The sequence below is a fragment of the Homalodisca vitripennis genome, chromosome 3 (genome assembly GCF_021130785.1).
Source record: "Homalodisca vitripennis isolate AUS2020 chromosome 3, UT_GWSS_2.1, whole genome shotgun sequence".
NCBI lineage: Eukaryota > Metazoa > Arthropoda > Insecta > Hemiptera > Cicadellidae > Homalodisca > Homalodisca vitripennis.
Window position 1 is genome coordinate 125460818 of NC_060209.1, and position 24062 is coordinate 125484879.

Consider the following 24062-nt stretch of genomic DNA (forward strand, 5'->3'; position numbering starts at 1 on the left):
TAATTCTTGTACGTCTCTAGCTTACAGTAAAAATCAGATACGGCTGAGAATCTAAGGTCTCAACATAACATAAAAAAAGAGGCACCGCATAGATGGACAGAAAGACAGACGACAGTTACACGATTTTAAGAAGGCCATGATGGGGCCTTCCTTAATAACCGTTACAATTCTTGGAAGATAAACATTTAGCACTTTAGGACAAATTATTAGTCATCAATGATCATGTCGGTGAGTTGAGGATGGAGCGGCACAGAAGTGTTTGGGGTTGTCGGGTGGGGGTGTGGGTGGGGGTGTGTAGAAGGTGGGGTGGGCGTCACATTCACACGGCGCTTCTAGCTGTCAGTGCGCGGTCTGGTGACGTCCGAGATAACTACATACAACCTGCGTGTGTTTGGTGACAACCGCAACTAAATTGCGAGTTACGTTCCAGCAAAGTAAGTTACAACAATGCAAAAAGATACATTATACACTAAAAAGTTAACTTTATTTTCAAATAAAATTACGAATAGAAATGTTATAGCTATTAATAATGCCAATAAATAATTGTTTCGTAAATAATAAATTATATTAGTTAAACATACTCACAGACTAACATTTAGTAGCCAATATTAAAGGATTTTGGTTAATAATAAGCTACATTATATTAAATTACTCTATAGTGTATAAAATCTTTTAGTTCAAATTAATGATGGTCAGTAATCAACACAAATACAATTTAACACACACATTTTTGTGTCTTTAGGAATGTGTATATGATATGTTATGCGATTATCAAAAGTAGTTTAATAAAGACGAAGATCGGTATTATTTCAAGTTGTGTATCAATGATTCATATATTAAATTACTAATTAATTTTATCAAGATATAATAATGACGATCACAAAACCAGGGACTCATTACAAAAATTAATATGTTTAGTGGAACAATTTTAATCTCTATATAAATTCAAACAAAAACCATTCTTCCAAATAACATTAAAGCAAAACGCAATAGAACGTTTAAGATATTTCACAATGTTAATTAAAACACGAATATGGTCATGAGAAAGTGAAAATTACAAGGTAGTGTACAAAAGTGTACTTTATTTGAATAAAACTATATTGTTGAATCACAATAACTGGAGGTTATATTTCTACCATCTTTAACTCTTTTCTAATTGTAATCTAAAATAATGAATTTTTATTCTCCATAAATGTGATCTAAGATTAATTAATATATAAATAATTGGCATTAGATTTCAATAATTACTTAATTATTATATTATAATTTGCTGTAGATTACACGGGAATTGAGTAACAGTTATAAGTCGTACAGTTTTATTTTGATTGCACACTATAATTTTTAGAGCTCTTACAAACGATAACTCATACAATAAGGGAAGTTCAATGAAGTTAGTAAAGGTAGAATACTTTATATTGACAATGTAGTTTATTTGCGTCTAAATAATTATTTTTCATATTCAACTCAGTCCAAACATGTTATTTTATCTAAATTGTAACTCAAATTTGTAACATCACTATCCAAACAATAAGGAATTCCGCGAATTTATATGCATTAATTTGTTATATTTCTGATATTACGTTGGATTTTCATCTATATTTGAAACATATTCTGTTCGTTGATTCTGGAGTGGCCTGTTATTGTACGTGGTTCAAAATTACACTTTTTTCACAGACACTTTTTAATTAATTTTTCAACTTTTACATTACATTAAACAAGTCCTTGGAAATCATATTGATTATAAACGTATTAAAAACTTCAATTCTAAGTAAATATACGGTTGTACTACACTAAGGTGTGAATTCAACACGTAGGTATCATATCCGACAAGATGTGACACATTGCGGTAAATCTCACCTTTAATTAAACGTGATAATGGTGCGGCCTGTTCATTGGCCTTGTAATTAGTAGACTCGGATCAGCTAATAAGGGAAATAAGCCATTGGTATTACTCTCGATTACACTGGTTACACAAAGGAGTATCAGTCAAGTGACACACAACAGTGAGCAGGCTAAACCAATCTTATATTTTAACACATGTGGAAATCTTAGTTTATTATCAACTTTTATTATTGGCTGAGCGTTAGCGAAGTCTGTAACTTGACGAGTGGGACAATATTCATTGTTGTCTGTTTACATGTCCCAAAAATTTAACGAGAACAAATTGACCTATAGGTTTGATATTTTGTACGAAGTTTCATCTCTATATAAGAAGCATCGAGTTAGATGCTAGTGCACGACCCTACATGGGATTTGACTGAACCTTAGCAAAAATCTTTACATTAATTACACAGGTATCCATGATGGAAACGAGAATCATGTCAAATTTTGTCATGTAAAATGGCAACCCGTATAGCCTTACTAGCCCAAAACCTCATAACTTCATGACTCGGTCCGTGGACGTTTATTATTTTTTAATTACCACAGTACTCCAACTTATTAAATATAAATGTGAATATAGTATGTGACAAGATATCTCAAGAAAAGTTTTATATGCAAATTCTACATTGAACATTCTGGTGTCTGTCTATCCATGGGATTTATTTGAGCGCCATGGAAGTATATCACTCAGTACGCTAGCACAATTTCTTTCTGTTTCTCGGGTCTTTTATAAATGTCGTTTAAGTGTGACAATTATCAGTTGGTTTGTCTATATGCACAAAATCTTAATAATAAATGAGCTATGGTCTGGAAATTGTACATTGAACTTCAGCGAAGACTTTTACAAGTCACGATGTGTGAAGTACTCGTATCTCGTAGAGTATGTAAGTATGTGTATTTGTGTTGTGGGTGAGAGTAAACATACATAACGTTTAAAACTGATTTCAACAAGCTCTTCAAACTTCCTCTCTAACGAAGTGAACCCATGATCTTAGATGGGTTCATTGGTTGGCGAAAACCGATTGAGAACAGGTTTACGAATTTTGCTTGCTAAAATTTCAGTTTGTTTTGTATGTACAAAGATTTTTCCAAATGATAACTTAATGATGACCAAACTTAAACCTAAAGGACTCAATAACAAATGTTCGGAAATGATAAAAATGCCAGAAGTTATATTTACACCCTAAAACAGTTATAAGATGTAAAAAATAATAATGATTTCCACCAAAATGAATATTAAAAGTAATTTTTCAACCCTTATTTGGGAAATTTCATATTTGTACTATGTTTTACCTTATAAATAAATTCAGTTATGTTTCATAAAGTCATAGAGTATGTTTATGTTTTGTTGGATCAGTAAGGTAAGCCATAATACAACATAAATAATATTACAGCCATAATTGTGAAGTTTTGGTAAAAAGCTACATGATGAATTTAAAGAAGAATTGTAGTTTTCCTATCTTAAGGGTATCTAATGAAATCTCGTAAACCAAATTAATTATTTCGGAATAGTTATACTGTAACAGGTTCACTAAGAAAGTGGTCCCCCTCCAATTTCAAGTTTTAATTTTTTGTAAATTTCAAAATAAATGTCAAATATTGAATAGAAAGTTCACTACCGAGATAAAAGTCTTTACATCTCAAAATAAATGAGATGTATCGGATTGGAAATTTTATGCAGAGAAAAAAATGTATTTTTTACGTTTAAAACTTAATGAGATATATTGTATTGAAATTTTTCTACAGAGAAAAAAAAAGTTCTTCAGATTTCCAATTGAAATGTAACTACAGATAGAATACCATGACATTTTCTGAAAATGTTTTCACTTAACAGTGATTACTAATTATAAAGCACCACCGATGTTTAAAACTAAAACTAAGGTGAAATATCTCAAAATAATGGAAACAGATACCCTGGAGTTTTCAATACATATCCAGGAAACTTCAGACATGCGCAATAAAAACGAATCGACCTACTTTAGAGCCGTGACCCACTGGCATTGACATTCAATGACTCGGAAGTTGTTCCAGGGACGGGAATATCTCCAATAACTACCACTCAAGAACCATTGGGATACTCAGACACAGAGAATTTTAACAAGAGGTTGCCTGTGATACTTCTGTGTGGGCATATCATTTGGACAATTCATCATAACATGCTCCTGTACTGAGGGACATATAATAATACTATTGAATGCGATATCAAGACATTCAAAAGCATTTAATCATCTAAATTTCATTCTTGTCTACTGTGTAAACTACATAAGATAACTACACACACACACTTAATGAGCACATGCAACCAGGGTCGATCCTTTACATTGCTATTCATCATATTTAATTAGAACCGCTTAATAAATTGCTTAACTCAACCTGAAATTATGGAAACACATACACTGAATTTATAGTTGAATTACAATTTCAAACATACAAGAACCTACGATGATATAATTCAAGTTATTACTGGATACAAATAGATTAAAATATCACGATGAGTGTAGCCGTGGATAAGAGTTAAAATAAACACGGTTTGAAAAGAAAATACAGCTACATAGTAAGCATTACAGAGAGTAATGCAACCACAAAGACATTGAACGACCTACATCTAGAAAAGTACTGGAACACCGGTGAACATCGTTGTAGATTTATTTATCAACCTATCAGTCAACGTTTATAAGTTTTACTTTCAGTGGATGTACTTCTTTATCTTGTTTAAAACAATTTACACTTTAGAGACATTGAAAAATAGTATTTGTATAAGAAGTGTTTTATATAAGTTAAAAATATTATTCTCAAAAAAGTAAAACGTCGTTTTACCTTATGATTTATCTATAAATTTTTCCCAAGAAAATGAAAAACGTAACTGAAAGTGCGTTGGAAGTGAAACAGTTTGAATGAAACAAAATGAATAAGGACTTGATTTAAAAGCTGTCACCCAATCAGCGTTAGTTTTGTTACTCTTAACAACTTTTACTCTAATAATAGTTTATTACAACAGACTACAAGTTTTAATTAATAAAGTCATATTAAATTTAAATAATAACTCATAATTGCTTTGGCTTAATTTAGTAGAGTTACAAGAATATTTCTTAATTCTTGAAGCATTCTTGTTGATATTAAGTACATGGTTTTGATTTTATTTCAATAAATCTTATAATGTATGTATTGAATTTAATAAACGATGCAATTTTAGACAAGAAGATGGGGTTCAATAGAATGTTTATGTTTATACCGAAAGTATTGGTACGACTGTTTTAAAAACATCAAGTAAAACAGACACATTGTTTATGAATTTTGTTAAGAAGAAAATAAAATATATTTTGATTTTAAAAGTGATTGAATGCAATAATAATAATAAAATGTTTACCTTAAACGTGTTGAGATTTACAAGGTACTTCGTCAATGGTATAATCGAAATCATTAATGAAACTAATCCTCAGCAACTTTTGTACTGGGTACTTTAGTCTATTACAACCCTAGTGTAAAATAACACTACCGTACCTCTAATCATTTACTACATGTTTTGTTAATAGCCCTACTAATCTGCAGCTGCATTTTAGGCAATATAGCTGTGTAGATGACCTTTACTACTGTAGTGCACAAACCATCTTGAGACTGTAATAATTGTTCGACGTCATTTACACTGCTCGTAATATTCTGTTCTGCTGGTAACGGATTGATTAAGGTTCATAACGAATGTAATATTGCAATATCGTACTGTGGCTATAGCCAGTAAGGTGCTGATTTATCAGTGTCATACATTATAGCCAGTGAGGTGCTGATTTATCAGTGTCATACATTATAGCCAGAGAGGTGCTGATCTATCAGTGTCGTACATTATAGCCAATGAGGTGCTGATGCATCAGCGTTGTACGCTATATACAATTAGGTGCTGACGTATCAACATAATACATTATAGCCAATGAGGTGCTGATGCATCAGCGTTGTACACTATAGTCAGTGAGGTGCTAACGTATCAACATAATACATTATACCCCGTGAGGTGATTATGTATCAGAGTCGTACTCTAAGCCACTAAGGTGTTTCAGTGTCGTACATTATAGCCAATGAGGTGCTGATGCATCAGCGTTGTACACTATAGTCAGTGAGGTGCTAACGTATCAACATAATACATTATACCCAGTGAGGTGATTATGTATCAGCGTTGTACACTATAGTCAATGAGGTGCTGACGTATCAACATAATACATTATACCCAGTGAGGTGATTATGTATCAGCGTTGTACACTATAGTCAGTGAGGTGCTAACGTATCAACATAATACATTATACCCAGTGAGGTGATTATGTCAAATCAAATCAAATCAGCTTTATTGCAGCGACAATATTACAATGTATAGCAAATGTCACAAATTTTAATCTAAAATTTCTTACATTCATGCCACAAAATTCTCATTTACACATACAATTTTACACTTATGCATCTTTCATCCTTCGCCAATATATCCCACTTTAAACAGCAGAATCAGTCGTGTAATTGGGCGGTCTCCCAGTTAAATGCTAAAAACTCCCCTGCATTATAAAATGCTTGTGACACCAAGAGGTGTTTAAGGCGACTTTTGAACGCCTTGGGCGTTAGGGAATTTGTTATTGAATTTGGCAGTCTGTTAATAAAATTAACACCTGCCTGTGAGGGCAGGTGTTCAAAAACCACTGTTCTGTGGCTAGCAGTTCGTAGTAATTCTCTACCTCGTGTCTCGCGTATGTATGTCCCGGCCTCTGGTTAAGGCACACTTATACATACAAAACAAAGTGGTTTCTAAAATGTACAGACACGGGAGAGTTAACAGCTGTAATTCCTTAAAAGCTTGCCTGCACGACTCTCTGAATTTTATTTTTGCAATTATTCGGATAGCTTTTTTTTGGAGTTTGAATGCTCTTTGAAACTGAGAGCTTGCACACGCTCCCCACAGGACCACTCCGTAAGACAAATGGGGGTAAATTAAGCCATAATACGCCGTTATCAGTACCTGACTTGGGCAGTATTTTGCTAAGGATCTCAAAACATAAATGCCTGAGGAAATTTTTGCGCAAACATGATTGATGTGTTCATTCCAAGTCAACCCTTGATCAAGGTGTATTCCTAGGAACTTTGAAGAGAGGACTTCTTCCAGTGTGGAATCAGCTAACAAGACGGCGGATCCACAATGGTTGCCTACATCGCGCAAAGCAAAATTTAAAACGTTGGATTTTGAGGAGTTTGTTGTGAGATTGAGGCTTTGGAAGTATTGTATACAGTTATTGATGTCAACAAAGGCCTGTTGTTCCAACACTTCACTTGATCTTGCACTAAAACAGAGAGTCGTATCATCAGCATACTGCACTAGTCCTCCATGCAGAAGTGATGATCCTATGTCGTTGACATAAAGCAGGAAAAGCATAGGACTGAGAATGGATCCCTGGGGAACACCGTACCTCAGTTCTATTGGTTTTGACAATTGATTTGATATTTGGACAACTTGGGATCTATGACTTAGAAATGAGCTAAGCCATTTAAGGGGCACGCCTCTGATGCCATGGGACCCAAGTCTGTCGAGCAGTATGCTATGGTCAACGCAGTCGAATGTTTTGGACAAGTCTAAGAACACACTCATTGTGTGGTTCCGACATTCTATTCCCTCTACAATCATATCGACAAGATTTGGAGACATCGTATGCTTTCGCAGCTTGGATCACTTTCTGGTAAATTTTTTTGTATTTTTTGAAGAATGTTTTGAAATTTTCATTACAAGTACGTTTGTTAATTTCAGAGAAAAATTTCACTTTCTCTCTCGAGATCAGAATACCTTTTGTGATCCATCAGTTTTTTGACGTTTTTTCGCAAATATTAATCGTTTTTGTAGGACAGCATGTGTTAATATGGAAATTTAGGACGTCGTTAAATGTTTTGAACTGCTGCTCTACAGATTGAGAAGAGTGAAGGAAACTCCACTTTTCTGTTGACAGGGAAGTGTTGAGGTGAGCGATGTTTTCTGGCCTTGTGTCTCTTATTGTTTGGTTAATTTTGGGCTCCCTTTCAAGTTTCATTCCACTGACGACAGCTTCTTGCCCGTAGTGGTCAGATATAGCTGTGTTTACCACAGACACCGCGACACTTGGATGGTTGGTGATGATGTTGTCGATAGCCGATTGGGTTGTAGCCGTCACTCTCGTCGGAGTTTTGACTAACAACTCCAGGTCGAATGACCTAAGTAAATCAACTAATCGAACTGTGAAATGGTGTGTGTTGTCCAACGCGTCAATGTTAAAATCCCCCATCACGACATATTCCTGACGTTGATCAGTCAGGTCTGTCAGTAATTGTTCGAATTTTGAGAAAAAAAAATATCTTCGTTTTTACTGGGAGACATATATATTCCGATCACTACTAATTTTGATTTGTATGTATCAGCGTTGTACACTACAGTCAATGAGGTGCTGACGTATCAACATGATACATTATACCCAGTGAGGTGATTATGTATCAGCGTTGTACACTATAGTCAATGAGGTGCTGACGTATCAACATAATACATTATACCCAGTGAGGTGATTATGTATCAGCGTTGTACACTATAGTCAGTGAGGTGCTGACGTATCAACACAATACATTATAGCCAATGAGGTGCTGATGCATCAGCGTTGTACACTATAGTCAGTGAGATGCTAACGTATCAACATAATACATTATACCCAGTGAAGTGATTATGCATTAGCGTTGTACACTATAGTCAGTGAGTTGCTAACGTATCAACATAATACATTATACCCAGTGAGGTGATTATGTATCAGCGTTGTACACTATAGTCAATGAGGTGCTGACGTATCAACATAATACATTATACCCAGTGAGGTGATTATGCATTAGCGTTGTACACTATAGTCAGTGAGTTGCTAACGTATCAACATAATACATTATACCCAGTGAGGTGATTATGTATCAGCGTTGTACACTACAGTCAATGAGGTGCTGACGTATCAACATAATACATTATACCCAGAGAGGTGCTGATGCATCAGCGTTGTACACTATAGTCAGCGAGGTGCTGACGTATCAACATAATACATTATACCCAGTGAGGTGATTATGTATTAGCGTTGTACACTATAGTCAGCGAGGTGCTGACGTATCAACATAATACATTATACCCAGTAAGGTGATTATGTATTAGCGTTGTACACTATAGTCAGTGAGGTGTTAACGTATCAACATAATACATTATACCCAGTGAGGTGATTATGTATTAGCGTTGTACACTATAGTCAGTGAGGTGCTAACGTATCAACATAATACATTATACCCAGTGAGGTGATTATGTATCTGCGTTGTACACTATAGTTAGTGAGGTGCTGACGTATCAACATAATACATTATACCCAGTGAGGTGATTATGTATCAGCGTTGTACACTACAGTCAATGAGGTGCTGACGTATCAACATAATACATTATACCCAGAGAGGTGCTGATGCATCAGCGTTGTACACTATAGTCAGCGAGGTGCTGACGTATCAACATAATACATTATACCCAGTGAGGTGATTATGTATTAGCGTTGTACACTATAGTCAGTGAGGTGTTAACGTATCAACATAATACATTATACCCAGTGAGGTGATTATGTATTAGCGTTGTACACTATAGTCAGTGAGGTGCTAACGTATCAACATAATACATTATACCCAGTGAGGTGATTATGTATCAGCGTTGTACACTATAGTTAGTGAGGTGCTGACGTATCAACATAATACATTATACCCAGTGAGGTGATTATGTATTAGCCTTGTACACTATAGTCAATGAGGTGCTGACGTATCAACATATTACATTATACTCAGTGAGATGATTATGTATTAGCGTTGTACAATATAGTCAGTGAGGTGCTGACGTATCAACATAATACATTATAGCCAATGAGGTGCTGATGCATCAGCGTTGTACACTATAGTCAGTGAGGTGCTAACGTATCAACATAATACATTATACCCAGTGAGGTGATTATGTATCAGCGTTGTACATTATAGTCAGTGAGGTGCTAACGTATCAACATAATACATTATACCCAGTGAGGTGATTATGTATCAGCGTTGTACATTATAGTCAGTGAGGTGCTAACGTATCAACATAATACATTATACCCAGTGAGGTGATTATGTATCAGCGTTGTACATTATAGTCAGTGAGGTGCTAACGTATCAACATAATACATTATACCCAGTGAGGTGATTATGTATCAGCGTTGTACATTATAGTCAGTGAGGTGCTAACGTATCAACATAATACATTATACCCAGTGATGTGATTATGTATCAGAGTCGTGCTCTAAGCCACTAAAGTGTTTCAGTGTCGTACACTATAATCACATACGTGGATGTACCTCACTTCATTATATGTGATGTGTTGACGTAACAACATCATACGCTATATTCAGTGAGATGATAACGTATCAGCATGGTACACTATACTCATAATGCGTGGATATACCTCCCCTTTATGTTATCTTTCCATTTACACTTAATGATTAGTTGTATAAGGTAATGCCTCTCAAATAATACTTCATAGTAAAAACTTTACTCAGTAGATGTATGGGGTGGTCATCCAGGATCGGGTTTGCTCCACTGACCTTGTTTCTCCTAATTAATTCAGATTTTTTACATTATTGGTGGTTGTAAAAAGTTAAAAAACAAATACCTAGACAGTTCTTAGATTATGAATCCTCTTCTTGGCTATTAGGAATAAAGGGTATTATGTTGATATTGTTGGTGTTTCCTACTGTTGAACAAAGTTTTCCGCCACAGTCCGTCTTTTATGACATCACAGAATGCAATTAGTTTCTAATATGCCTCTGGCTATGCTGACATCATATGCGTAGTAAAAGCAGGTAGGTATATTTTTGGTTAGTTTACCAACACAACAAAGAGTCTCTGTTCCTTCACCATTGAGAGTTGATCCTTTCTTACAAAGTGAATTTTCACAAATAAAGAAGCTCTCCGCTCATCCTCTTCACCCGTCCTCTGATTTCTGAAACACCACCGGTCCATGTAGCTATGGATTTATGAAGCTATGACAGTGATGGAGATGAATTATACATGAAGTTCGACAGCCTTTATACCTACTCCATTGCTTATTGCGTCATAGCAGATTGCTTCTACTAATTGGATTTATGTTAAACAGATTGCTTTGTACCATAGAATAATGTATTACATAAAAATAAAAATATGGTAAGCAACCACTTGCTGTTTTTCAAAAAGCAAGACAAAGGAAAGCATCACAGAGAAAACCAAAGACAGTTTTGATTGAGAATAATATAAGATGTTAAGAAATTAACTAAATTGTCTGATACGTAATGCAAAAATATTTCTTAAAATAAAAACTCCCTAAAGACACGTGGACTTTTGAAGTAATACGACATAGTTTATGTCACATTAACCCACAAGAATCTTCACGTTCTGTAGAAAAGTCTTGGCAGTTTCTGGTAGAGTGTTTGTTGGGAATTCATTGAGGAGGATGAAATTATATACTAGATATAAAAACCAAGTTAGAATTGAGTATTGTGACATCCGATCTTATCAAATTGAAAATTATGTCTCAGGGTTGCAGTCTTGGGCCTTTGCTGTTCAACTTGAACACCTGATTTCTTCGCGCGAGTTCAAAATTTATATTAGTAAAAATGGTTGAATTCTAAATGGAATTATTGTTTAGAAATAACCACTTTAATTTTCAAGAATTTCATTAGTGTTATGTATTGTTTTCTATATAATTTTGTTCATACCTGTATTTGTGACAATTTTACCTCTTTGGTTATATTTTTCACCACTTGATTACCTATTACATGAGATACTAGATTTTAATCAGCTAAAACTGTATGTACAAAACTGACGTTTGTTAGCTAAACGATCAAATATACTTAGTTTATTTAGATCTGTTGACCATCTGTATAATGTAATAATTTTAAAACCCTTGCATGAGTTCTAATACTGATTGGGTTAAAGCCCTATTATCACAGCAGGCATTGGTAAAGCGACTGCAGCCGGATGTCACGTCTAGGATGGCAATAAGTAAACTGTGATTGCTTTGGACCCTGTCTTACACAATCTTAAATCCCAAAGGATCACTAGAGACTTTATAACAAAAGCAATGAAGTAATTAAATTTTTCTAGTAGATAGCTTAAAACGTGTCACAAATTTCTTAAATTTTAAGAGTATTAGTTTGAAAAAATAAAATAAATAATTAGTTAATACAAAATTATAAGCAAAATTACTATAATTAAACTAAATTAATACAATTCCTTTTCAGGCACTAAAAGCATTTTCTATTTTCGTTGACCTCTTATGTAGAAAAAGTAACCAACTTAAATCAATTGCAAATTCTTAACCGTAGTAATATGAGTAGTTTTAAAAAACATTATCTAAACCCAATAATAAAAAAAAAAAACACCATTAGTATTTTTCCAATTAAATAACGTTTGTATGAATAGGTTATTTAGTTAAAAAGGTTATTTAGTTAAAATGGGAATGCCGGTGGCCGAGTGGTCTAAGACGTTGGAATTTGAGTCTGAGTTAGAGATAGCGCAGGTTCGAATCCTGTCTGTGACCGTTGCACTTTTTATCAGTACCAGCGACTTATATGTACTGTATCGACTCTCCCCCTTATTCTGTTTGATAAGATCCTCGCACAGGCCAGTGGCCCATAAGGACGGGCAGAATAAGGCTTAAAAGGGGATCGGCTTCTCCTTTAAAAAAAAGTTCTATTTAGGTTGTTGTCGTAAAAAATAGTAAATAAGTCAAAATGTTTTGCTCTAAAACTGTAAAAATATCTCCATTAAGCTTCAAAGTGGTTTAGCGATTTTTATAATCTACGTACATTTCGTTTTATCTGCTAATAATCCATAATATAGACTCTATACTTGATTTTGTGCATTAAAAACTAGATTTTATCTGTTGAATGGATTTATTAAAACGCATGGTTGTCTATACTATTATCTGAGGATTACCGTTATAGACATTTCCCCATCACAAAGGGTCGCATTTAAAACATTAAAGTTCTTCGTAAAAAGAATAGTATAGTTTTCTATGGGAAGTGCTTTAAGGTTTTTGGATATAAGACAAAATTTCGTTGCAGTGTTCAGAAATTTATATAAAAAATCTGTTCAAAGCACAGAACGATCAAAGCAGAAAGAAATACAGCAAATCGTCGGAAGGTGAGTTTACCATAAATGTTTACAATAAAGGATGTTTCTTTCGTCTAGTTGGAAGATCCAAACAAATTATTTCGATAAGAAAGAGGAAAGAAGTTGAAGGAGTAAAATTCCAACACATTTGTTCGTCACATTCACAAAGCCTAATTTATGTTGAAGCTTCTTCGTACAATTTAAATGACACGACCACAGTTTTCAGTAATGGTTTTTTGCTCCGTTACCATTTCTTCAAGCTAAATTGACAAAGATTCAGAACGATAACCTGATCCTTAGATTTTTGAAAGTTATCAATTTCAAAAGTTACTAGATCAATTTATCAGAAATAATAATGCATCATACGCAGAAAAGATGGTTGCATTGGTTGTGAGTTTATACACTTGGTTGTTAAATGCACGTCATATTACATAAAATATGAATTTATTGTGCACAACTGATTAAATCTGCAACTGGCTTGCCTTCGGACGAAGCTCTTCAGAATCCCTTACAGTAGTAAACAACCCGAATTCACACATACGACGATATTTTCCACAAGATATCAGAATATGCTGACATGACACACAACTGATTTGTGGCCAGAGCTCAAAATAAAACACCTTTCTACAAGCGCGGAAGCTCTAGTTTTGCTACTATACAAATAAATGAAGTTTCATAATTATACTTTCCTTTTTTATATATTTTTATAACTATCCCACACAAAAAATCAAAACGTAATTTGTGCTAGTTACATATTTGAATTTAATGTATATGATAAACATAATATATAGTATTTTAAATTGTAAAAATAAATTCAAGGCTTATCGCGCTTAGGTATGACAAGGTAATTAAGTCAAAAGTTTAATTTTTATTTTTAATTTCATTACATTTTTTTATTTTACTATACATGGAATTAAATCCTACGTTAAAAAAGGTGTTTAAATTCTACTAGGGGTTTTGCGTTTGATGAAATTCAAGAACTAATTCAGCTGTTTTAAAAGTAGGATGATTAGGGATTTAGTTAATTTGGCCAGATTTCAAACAAACTTAGTGGCTGTTTGATTTAAAACAGAAACTTAACAATGGTGTTTGTGTATTGTTTATCTCAACCGATATATAGATGTCATGGTACACTTTGATATGTTACGAACGTATTAGCTATACTTAACATGAACAAGGCTGCAGATTACAAATCGTAATTATATTACACAAATAATATAATAATATAACACAATTATATTTTATTATATTACCTTAATACTTATTCAACACTACGTCTTACACGAATATACTTATCTACGTTAAATGTGGTTAGTATTTTTAAGTAACCAGCAACCTCATAAGTAGCTTCCCTTTCTACAATATATACTATACAGTTCTATTATGAAAGTAAACTATAGTACATATAAATTATACGTATACACAGACGTATAAAATATTAATGACAATACAGGACAGTATTGTTATTCTAAGAGAAACACTGCCAAAGTGGAGAGTGTGATACTCATTCAACTCATATCAGTGAGGGTGGCTTCACAGCGCAAATCATAGCCTCGCTTGAGCTTGGGTTCCTTGTAATTTGGATTGCTACAGAATTATAATGTATATTTCATTAAGGTAATTATATTTATGTATTTGTAATCTGAATTTCATTACTGAACTGGATTTGTAATACAGCTAGTACTTATCGCCTGCAATTGCTCTGCATTGCATTGTATCTAATATTCCATTCCATTTCATTGAGTAGTCTCATCGATTTCAGTAAAACCTGTACTATTTTATACGAATGCGATGAAACCCACCATACGAAGTCAATAGCTTCTTAGTGAAAGCATTTGTGATATAATAAGAGTGGAGTGTTAAATGGACGTAATGTCATTTTACGATTTTATGTCATTAACAAATTGCATTTAGTGACTGGTGTACTGTTTTGTGTTTCCACTTGCAGTGCAGTTACCCGCGGCTTCGCGCAGAATTTAGTAGGGTTTGCATGGATATGAATGAGAACTTCTGGTTCGAGTGGATTATATTTCCGACGCCAATGTCGAAGTTATTAAATGCCACGATTTAACGTGTATTTATGGCCATTGTAATTTACACGGGTCTTAGTAATTTTTTAATCCATATTTGGCTTTGTCTTGTATTCCGATGGAGAAAATTATAATACATAGATATGTGGAGCCTAACTCTGTCAAAAGACAACTAAGATGGTTTAAACAGTCTTCAAATTTACTATCTTCATTACAGTACTAACCAAGCACTGCATATATTTGCTCAATTGTACAGTTAAAAGGATAATTTTTATTTATATTTTCTAAGTGTATGCTCAACAGCGGTTTCAGAAAAGTTTAAATAAGAATTATTGTTACTACCAAGCTTACTTTTTGTTTTCAAGAGTACAAATCTAAACAAATGAAAATAATGGTTAATTAATCACAATATAAATATGTTTTTGCTGTCATAAAACAATTGTTACAAAAAACAGATGATTAAATTGATCAAACTCTTTCAATTAATAATATTGGTTTGCTGTAATGCAAATTTAAAGATCAATATGGTATTGTTCGCAACTATAGAGACCAGTGGGGCGTAGCCCGAAGGGACATCCGAAATAAGAATAGGGCTATATTCATACCAGGGACCCTAAGCATGTCTATGTAAAAATATACACAAAAATATATACATTTGGTTGAATAGTTTAACAGTTTGAATAGTTTGAATGGGCTTAAAACAATGTCGATCTCTTCCTAAGTGAGTAACCTACCTAAGACATAACTACGATATTAATTAATATAAACAAATGATAAAAAGACGTTGCGACATCCTATAGTTGACAAAAACGTGTGTTGTCAGCTCTATGCTCATTATCTCCAAAAGAAACTAAATACCAATTCAAATGAATTAATATAGAAAATACAGGTCAAGATATATCTGCTCGCTACAAACAACCACTGACAACTGATAAGTAGCCAACTCGGCCAACTCGTTTCATGAGGCATATACCGATGAAAAGTCGTAAAATCTCAATACAATGAAGTTAGACGTGGATAGATCTGACTTCAACCTTGATTTCAATTTCTTCTAATACATTGGCACTTGTAATAAAATGTTATCACTATACCATGGATTTACATACAAAAATCTTTACTTTTGACGCACAGATGTAAAAACCCCCATGTGTTTTTGTTGCCCCATATGTAGTTCTGCCTATGAATAAGTTCAAATATCTATTGAATTTAATTCGTTCTTAATGAAAGGAATAGTTTTCATAATGCATTGATTATCACTAAACCAAATTATGCATTTTCATATTCCTAAAACATGATTGCAACATAACGATTTAGATCAACCTGTCTGTACGTTATGCTGGACTTCAATTTAATTTAAACTTGCACACAAAAGATCCATATAAAGTGTGCATGGAAATTTTTCTACACGTGTGAAGCAGAAATATTACATAGAAGATTAAAATGTCAATTCTAGAACAATAGTTAACAACGCTTTTCTGACGATGCTTTAATGAGATGTGAATAACACTGAATGTTAATGACAATGTCTTGTACAGTCTGACCTTCAAAACTTCGCCCCTAGGAGACAATCAATTTCTTTGTTATTAATGGAAATTATCTGATCTTCGCACAATTTCACAAAAAAGTTACAAAAGGAGTTAAGCACATTAAAAACTTGTGCTTTACAAGGTATAACTCCAGTATTATCTATGACTGTAATACATTACAGTTATCAGTTTTTTTTTGGCTGTTATTAATAAAGCGTCGACAAGAAATAAAAGCAAAAGTAGCGGATGACACTCAGAGTTAAAAGATTTAATACATGGTAATACTCAAATGATAACAGTACTTTTAACACTAAATTTTTTATGTAATTTAAAATTATTTCCTTGGTTTTTATTTAAAAGTTTACACGAAGTAGACCTATATGTTAAATTCTATGGTTGTTAAGATTACTTTATTTTAATATTGAGAGAGGACTTCGAAATAGAATTTTACTATCGAGTGTCGCTCAGAGACGTTATAAAACATGAAAGATAGTAAATTGAAACATGCAGTAATTTTATATTATTTATGATATATTAAAAAATATTTGTAGAAAAAGATTTTTAATTTATTAGGATTTAAGACTTACTGACTCATGTTGACTTAAATACTTAAAATACACAATTTCAATGTTTTAGAGTTTCTATACAAATATATCAAATATTTTGGATAGGTTTCCTGAAACCAAATATATCCACTTTATAAAGTTCAAGCCACTATAATAATATTCAGTGTTTGTTCTCTGCTGACAGTTTGCCTCATCAACTAAAACTGTCTATGTATATAGAAGTTATATACATGCCTTATCGCATATTGCATAATCATGTTAACATATCAATAACATGATTATAACATATCAATACTGCATAATAGCAGTATTGATACGATCATGCCTTGCAAGTTTACGTTAAACCAATAGTCGCTTCTGACTGAAAGCCTATTTTTAGTCTTTGAAATAAAAAAATACACAACCGGAAATGGATTTTAAAATATTTTATATTAATGTGGTATACTCGGGCTTCAGAAAACATCTTTTTACTAGAACTGGAGCCACGAAAAGTGTTTGATATAAATGAACAATAATAAAACTTTTAAGACTTTTGTAGATGTAATGTGTACACTGTACAAATATTTTTATTGATTGATTGATAGTTAATTCCTGTACCATTTACTGATTTTTCAGTCATTTAGAGAAAATTAAATTGGCACAATAATTTATTTAATTAATCAGCTGATTATGTAATCGTTTTATAACTGATTCGTCATTATATTATATGTATATAACGTATTAAAATGTGCGTTATGAGCATAGTTAGAGATGTTTAGCCTACTATTATGTGTTTTATTTTTGTCCGTTTCGACGCTATAGCTGCTGCGAAGTTAATACTGAAATGTTGTCTCACACTGTTGTTTGTACCTGTCCCAGGAGTCGGAGTGTGTCTATTCCGAGTCTCCCTCCTTTATTATACAATACATAACTAGAGGCTATGCAGTATGTGAACTAATAATTCATACATGTGGTAAGCAACTAGAACCACTTCTCATACATAACCACATATTACATAACGGTGATAGGCAGAACTACGTAAACTCCTCTCAGCATTTCATTACTTTGTTCTCAAATTATGTGTCTATTTTATATATGGTGGTTTATATGTATTGATTATAGCAGCTGGGAAACTATAAGACTTTTAAACGTTTATTGCAACGCTGAGTTAAGTAGGAAATGATTGCCTTTAAAATTAATTTTTAACAAGGCCACCACGATGCCACAAGACACTTGCCACCACACACCAATCTCCCTAAGTTCGTCTTTGTCACAGTTATCTCACTTCACTTCGCCCTTCCTGCGCACAAGCAGGATCCATGCTAACATATCAGGTACGCAGATAACAAGAGGATGAAGTGACTCAGGGGTGCAAAAAGTAAATACAAGGTGTTTTATATAAAGTTTCTGAAATTTTTTGTTTGAGACCAGATTATCCTTGAATAGTGAAATAAACCATTTCACTCCAAAATCTAAAATTTAACCTTTGAGAATAATTAAATAGAAATATTTTCATTAATTTTGAATGTGTCAAAATTTGGAGGTAGGGGTGTGAATTTATTCACTTCTTTATAAATTTGAACACATATCGTAAATTACTTCAAAGGAATTTATTTATCTGAAAGTCATTCATTGGAGAAAACGAAACTTAATTATCTATTTTGTTTTGGAATGGCAGACAAATAACTATCCAATGTTGGATTCTATTAATGGGCGTGGAATTGGATATAACACATCAAAGTTTCAAATTCTTCATTGGCCTAATATGGAATGAGAGTTAGATAATACATTATCAGGGTCCCAGGTATGAATATAGGCCTATTATTATTTCGAAAAATTCCCCGGGGTAAGCCCCACTGGTTTCTAACGTAGGGAAAATCCCATCTTGGTCTCCAAAGTTGGGAAATATTAATTAGAAGAACCTGTTAAATTCTCTGCAAACATTGTTTTGTAACTGCACAATCACATGTTTAATTATTTTAACTACTATTTTCAGTTTATTTACATTTATAGTGTGTAAGCTTGATATTAACTACACTCCTTGTTTCAAAACTTCCTGCAACCGCTGTTGAGCACAGAATAAGAAAATATCCACACACAAAATCAAAAGTTTTGGTAAAATATACTTTTAACTGTAGATTTTTGGCAAATGTTTACTAGCTATTAATTAGATATAATGGACAAAGTTATTATGTAAATAACAATATTATAAATTTAAAGACTGCTAGAAAACCTATGTTAGTTGTTTTTTAGCAGAAGTATTCTTCTAAGATCTGTAAAGGTATACATGTACTCTCTTAATCAAAAAAATACTAAATCGACTATGGCAAAAAATAATAAAACCGGAGTACAGTAAAATGGCCAAAAAACCAAGCATAGCATTATCAACACCAGCAAATCAATAATGAATAAATCAATCGAAAGTAAGTAGTTGCACATAGTCCAGACACGAGTGTTTTGTATTAGGAGTGTCGCACAAGACACTCAAGGATATTGGATACAACAGTTGGTGGCGTTGGTGACAGGAGAAGTGCCGGTGGTGGATGGATTGCAATTGCGCTTCGCAGCACTAGGAGTTAAATAACAACACCTTTTCTTGCTCCTTATGTTTTCACAGCAAGTGATTAGAATAGATTTGGGACAAATTATGCACACAGCGTTGTAAATATATTGGTTTCCATTCTAGATATACTTCGTTAGTTGAAACAACAATCATGTTGTTATATCAATAACAACGGATTATGTCCGGAATTTCAAAATTTTACATTTGCTATAAAGGAAACGAAAATAAATAGTTGTAAATTACACTCTCTTCTTTTAACTCCACCAGCTGCTAATTGTATTACAGGCCTCGAGTGGAAATCAACGCCTAATAGTTTTCTCTGGTCGGTGAGTGAAAACATGAGGCACAATAATATCATGAACTGATAACAAAGTTGCAGACGTTGTTAAATGATGTCAATAGTCACATGAAGAGTCCATGAACACTTTTAGAAAAGGTACAGTTCCTGGTGCTATGATTTCAATGTTGTCATTAATACCGATAGAAAGGGACGTTGATACTCATGTAGATAGATTCATTGCTCCGTCGCGTTGGCGTGACAAATAGTTCTGGGGATCGTTAATCAGCAGTTCATGAAGTGCGGTATTGTAGTGAATATCAATGATAGAAAACTACAGTAAACAAGTATAAGAAATCGTTGGAGTACCAACTGTTGTTTTATTTTACTTTGGCGAAGATAGGTGCTCAATCAATACATCCCAGAGTGACCTCGAGATCACCTACCTACAGCAGAAAACAAGGCAAACAACCAAAACTCAATTTCAACAGTTACGTGAAGCCGTTGAGACAAGTACAAAACAAGTCTCTCAGACGCCATCACCGTACGTCAGATATATAGTACGTTAGAGAACAGTGTGTAAGAAATGCCTGGTTGATTGAGCGTAGTGATGGTTTGCAAAGGAGACGGTTCGTAACCAAAAAAATTAATTGTCAGTGTATAAATCAATTCTTCATAAAAGTAATTTTCATGGATAATAAACAATATTTTATAAAAATAAAAACCCATTACTAAATGAAAAAACCTCTTTAGGTTGTATTTTACTGATTAAAGCCCTGATAAGATTGAAAATAGAGATAAACATAATATATTGGAAAAAATGAAAAGGTGCCGTTAATATTACGTGCAATACAAGTACCGTATTTTGTTTGTATATCATGTTTTGTGAATAAAGTTATTTTGTTCTCTAAAATAGACTATACTACAATGTATTATCCTATCTTGCATTACATTAACCTTTGTTCCAAACTCGATCTTTAACATTTATTGTACTGGATATTTTCCATTTTGTTTTAGTTCTTTTTTTTAACTTATGTGCGCATAGTCTAATAGTCCAAGAGACAGCTCGGATAAGCAAGCTTTTACTGAAAGTAGCTTTCACAAAAACACTGCAAGAATTTGTTGGACCAGTTATACAACCTTTGAATGATTTATCAGGCGTTTCTTGAAGACTGTTAGGTATTTTTCGGAGATCAAAGAAGGTGAGATTCGGGTAGAAGGAGATTCAAAAGTCAAAGGGATGATCGATTACTGAGGAGAGTCAGCAACGATTACTGAGGTGCAAAATTTGCTAGCAAAAGTAAGAAATGTGCGGGTTTCAATTATAACCCTTCGAAGGTGTCTTTGAGACGTATACAAGGCCAGCACGGGACCATAGCTCACCGGAGACCATCGGCTAGATTAGCTAAGGTTTGCGCGGGTTCTATTTATAGATGAAACAACAATAAGTTTAAGTACTCCAGTGGACGCCAATGTGGAGAAGTGAAAGGGCTGCTTAACACTGCATTTCTTATAGAGTAGTGGGTCTCATGTTGCTGTAGCTCGTACATGAGTTTGTAGTCAAACCAAGGCCAGATCATAACGCTGAATAAATGCGGTATCCTTCAGTTCTAGATTTTATCTTAATGTATGACAATGCCCGCCCACCCTCTGCTGCAGTGACAGACTGCTTTTATAAAGTGAGCATTGAAGCATTGAATTGACCACCTAGGAGCCCAGATCGAAATCCGATTGAACATATCTGGGACAACCTCAAGAGCTCGCAGACATGGCTGATCTAAAAGTAGCTGCTCAAGAAAAATGGTATAAAAGAACATTGAAAAACATCCAACACCTGATCTCAAGGATGTAAAGGAGGCTAATCTTATTAAGGCAAGGAAAGGTACCAAAGGCAATTATAATCACGGAGAATTGTAATCCTAAAGGTTTCTAATGTAGCTAAAATTTCCTTAACAAAAAACTTATCCCAGTAAGGTGATTGATTCATCGTTTTTATTTAATTAACACCTCAATTAAAGTATTACCTAAATTATTTTGTCCTTTATTTACCAAAACAGTCAAGAAATAACAACCGATTTTGAAAATATTTTCATCTTTAAAATAAATTTATGAAGACAATACAAATTTACGATTATCGACTACATTTATTTAAGTTGTGCGTTTTTCCTAAAAGTGTAGTTTTCTGTCAACGTTACTGCTTGTTATAAATCTTGCTTTGTGCATATGCTATTTCTTTAAATATTTTACACCTATGACAAAACTGACATTTCAATAGGAAAAACTTTAATAAACTCCTATATGTAATTATAATGCATAACCTAGATCTTCCCTAGAAAAAATAGATTATGTTCAAGATAGTATCTGTTTGGGTGGCGTGAACTTAAATACAAATGTGTAATAATATATCAGCGATACAGAACATTATTTCATCATATGTATTTATCAAAATAATGTATTTATAATCATGAACTACAAAAGGAAATGTAGTATATACAGTAAAATTTATGTTTTTCAATACATTTAGTGAGAATATCCCGGATTTAAAATCTTGTAGACCTATTTAACTGTCTCTTATAGCAATTAAGACGTGAAAACCTTGTCTTTCCAACAATTTGGCAACACTGAAAAATTCAGAAATGTGCCTTAGTACAAAGAGCTTAGTACAAAGGACGCTCAGTCGTCCTTTAGTGCGGTCTTGTAAAGCGTCCTCTCCCACTGTTGCAATTCTCTCCCGCGTTTTATAATACACTGGCAATACAACTAATGGAAATATGAGTTGGACAGTGGCTAAACACATTAGTTTGCAATTAGTCTAATTGTCCCTGTGTAATATAACAGTAATTTAACATTTGTTAAAATTGTATATTAATTTAAATAACTAATTACTTCACTGTGATTCTCTATGAACAGTAGATATCACAATATTAAAATATCATCTGACTCCATTAATTTACACAATAATATGAGTAAGAGAATATTAACTATAATAAAATGATACATTTAGCAAACTAACTCACCTATTTTCAACATATTAATAAGTCGTATAAGTAGGTACAGCGAAGCTGAAAATACCATGCACTTCGGTGCTCTATAAATAGAACGTATCTAAATTTCATAAATAAATATATCTAATAAAGTATATATACTAAACCACTTATACTGTGATATACAATATACTAAGCTCCTACATAAATAAACATATTAATACATAATGTATATTACCTCTCGCCAAGATATACATACAGCCATGTACAGAAGCAATAAGAGGAGCCCCTTGTCACTGAAATCTACAATACAAAACTTAATAATATACGTTGATAATATTAGGAACTGAAAAACCCCAGGAGAGACCCCTGCACTAGTTTAGTGCAATGTTTAGTTGTTCATTTCACTAAACTCATTTAATTAACTATTAATCAAGTTTGGTTTCACAGATTGCTTTATATATGTGTGAAAATATGTAGGTAACTATAATTATGTAAGAATATTGTAACCAGCCATATAACTATCAAACAGCATAAAATCAATTCCTCGTATTCCACGTAACAGAATGGAAAGTCAATGTTAAAGTCGGTGGGAAGATTTTATGGGGACTCTTGCGTTGTAGACCACACCGAAACTTTTATTATTTAAAGCTATGACACATTAAACACAGCTATGAAACTTAACACAATTAACAAAAATGTGTATTTATCATGTGGCTAGATCGAGAAAGATCAAATGTAGACTTCAACTTGCATGAAATTCATTTTACTTAGGCAAGAAAGAGTTGTACTATACATGCAAGAATTGTGCATGTCCATTTCAACCATGGAATTTGGTTGAGCGTCATTAAAGCTCTCAGTAGGCTGAAAGAATTTCTCTTTTGTCAGCAGTAGGATTTACAATTCTTTTCTGTTTGATTGCCTGTCTGTTTTTTTGTCTAAAGGACATCGCGAGGATGAAATAAGCTCTATATTTGAAATTTCGTATGTAATCTCTCGTGGCGTGACGTACTCCTATGTTGTTCTTAAGTCATATTCAAGGACATGGCCTATACAAATAGATTGGAATTCAAAGGGAATTGAGAAG

At 33.4% G+C, this 24062-nt stretch overlaps 1 protein-coding gene and 1 long non-coding RNA gene across 2 annotated transcripts in view; one reads left to right on the top strand and one right to left on the bottom strand.

Moving 5' to 3' along the window:
- The first annotated feature begins 324 nt into the window (after window positions 1-324).
- The window catches only part of LOC124357496 (neuropeptides capa receptor), a 103697-nt gene continuing 79959 nt past the window's right edge, over window positions 325-24062 (top strand). Inside the window, exon 1 of the mRNA XM_046809350.1 lies at window positions 325-434. The gene's annotated coding sequence lies outside the window, so the exon portion shown is untranslated. The remainder of the gene's footprint in view (window positions 435-24062) is intronic.
- On the bottom strand, window positions 10435-17356 carry LOC124357497. Its single transcript, XR_006921953.1, has 2 exons — window positions 17194-17356; window positions 10435-10900 (listed from the first exon to the last, which is right to left on the bottom strand). It is a non-coding gene; the product is annotated as an uncharacterized LOC124357497 (long non-coding RNA).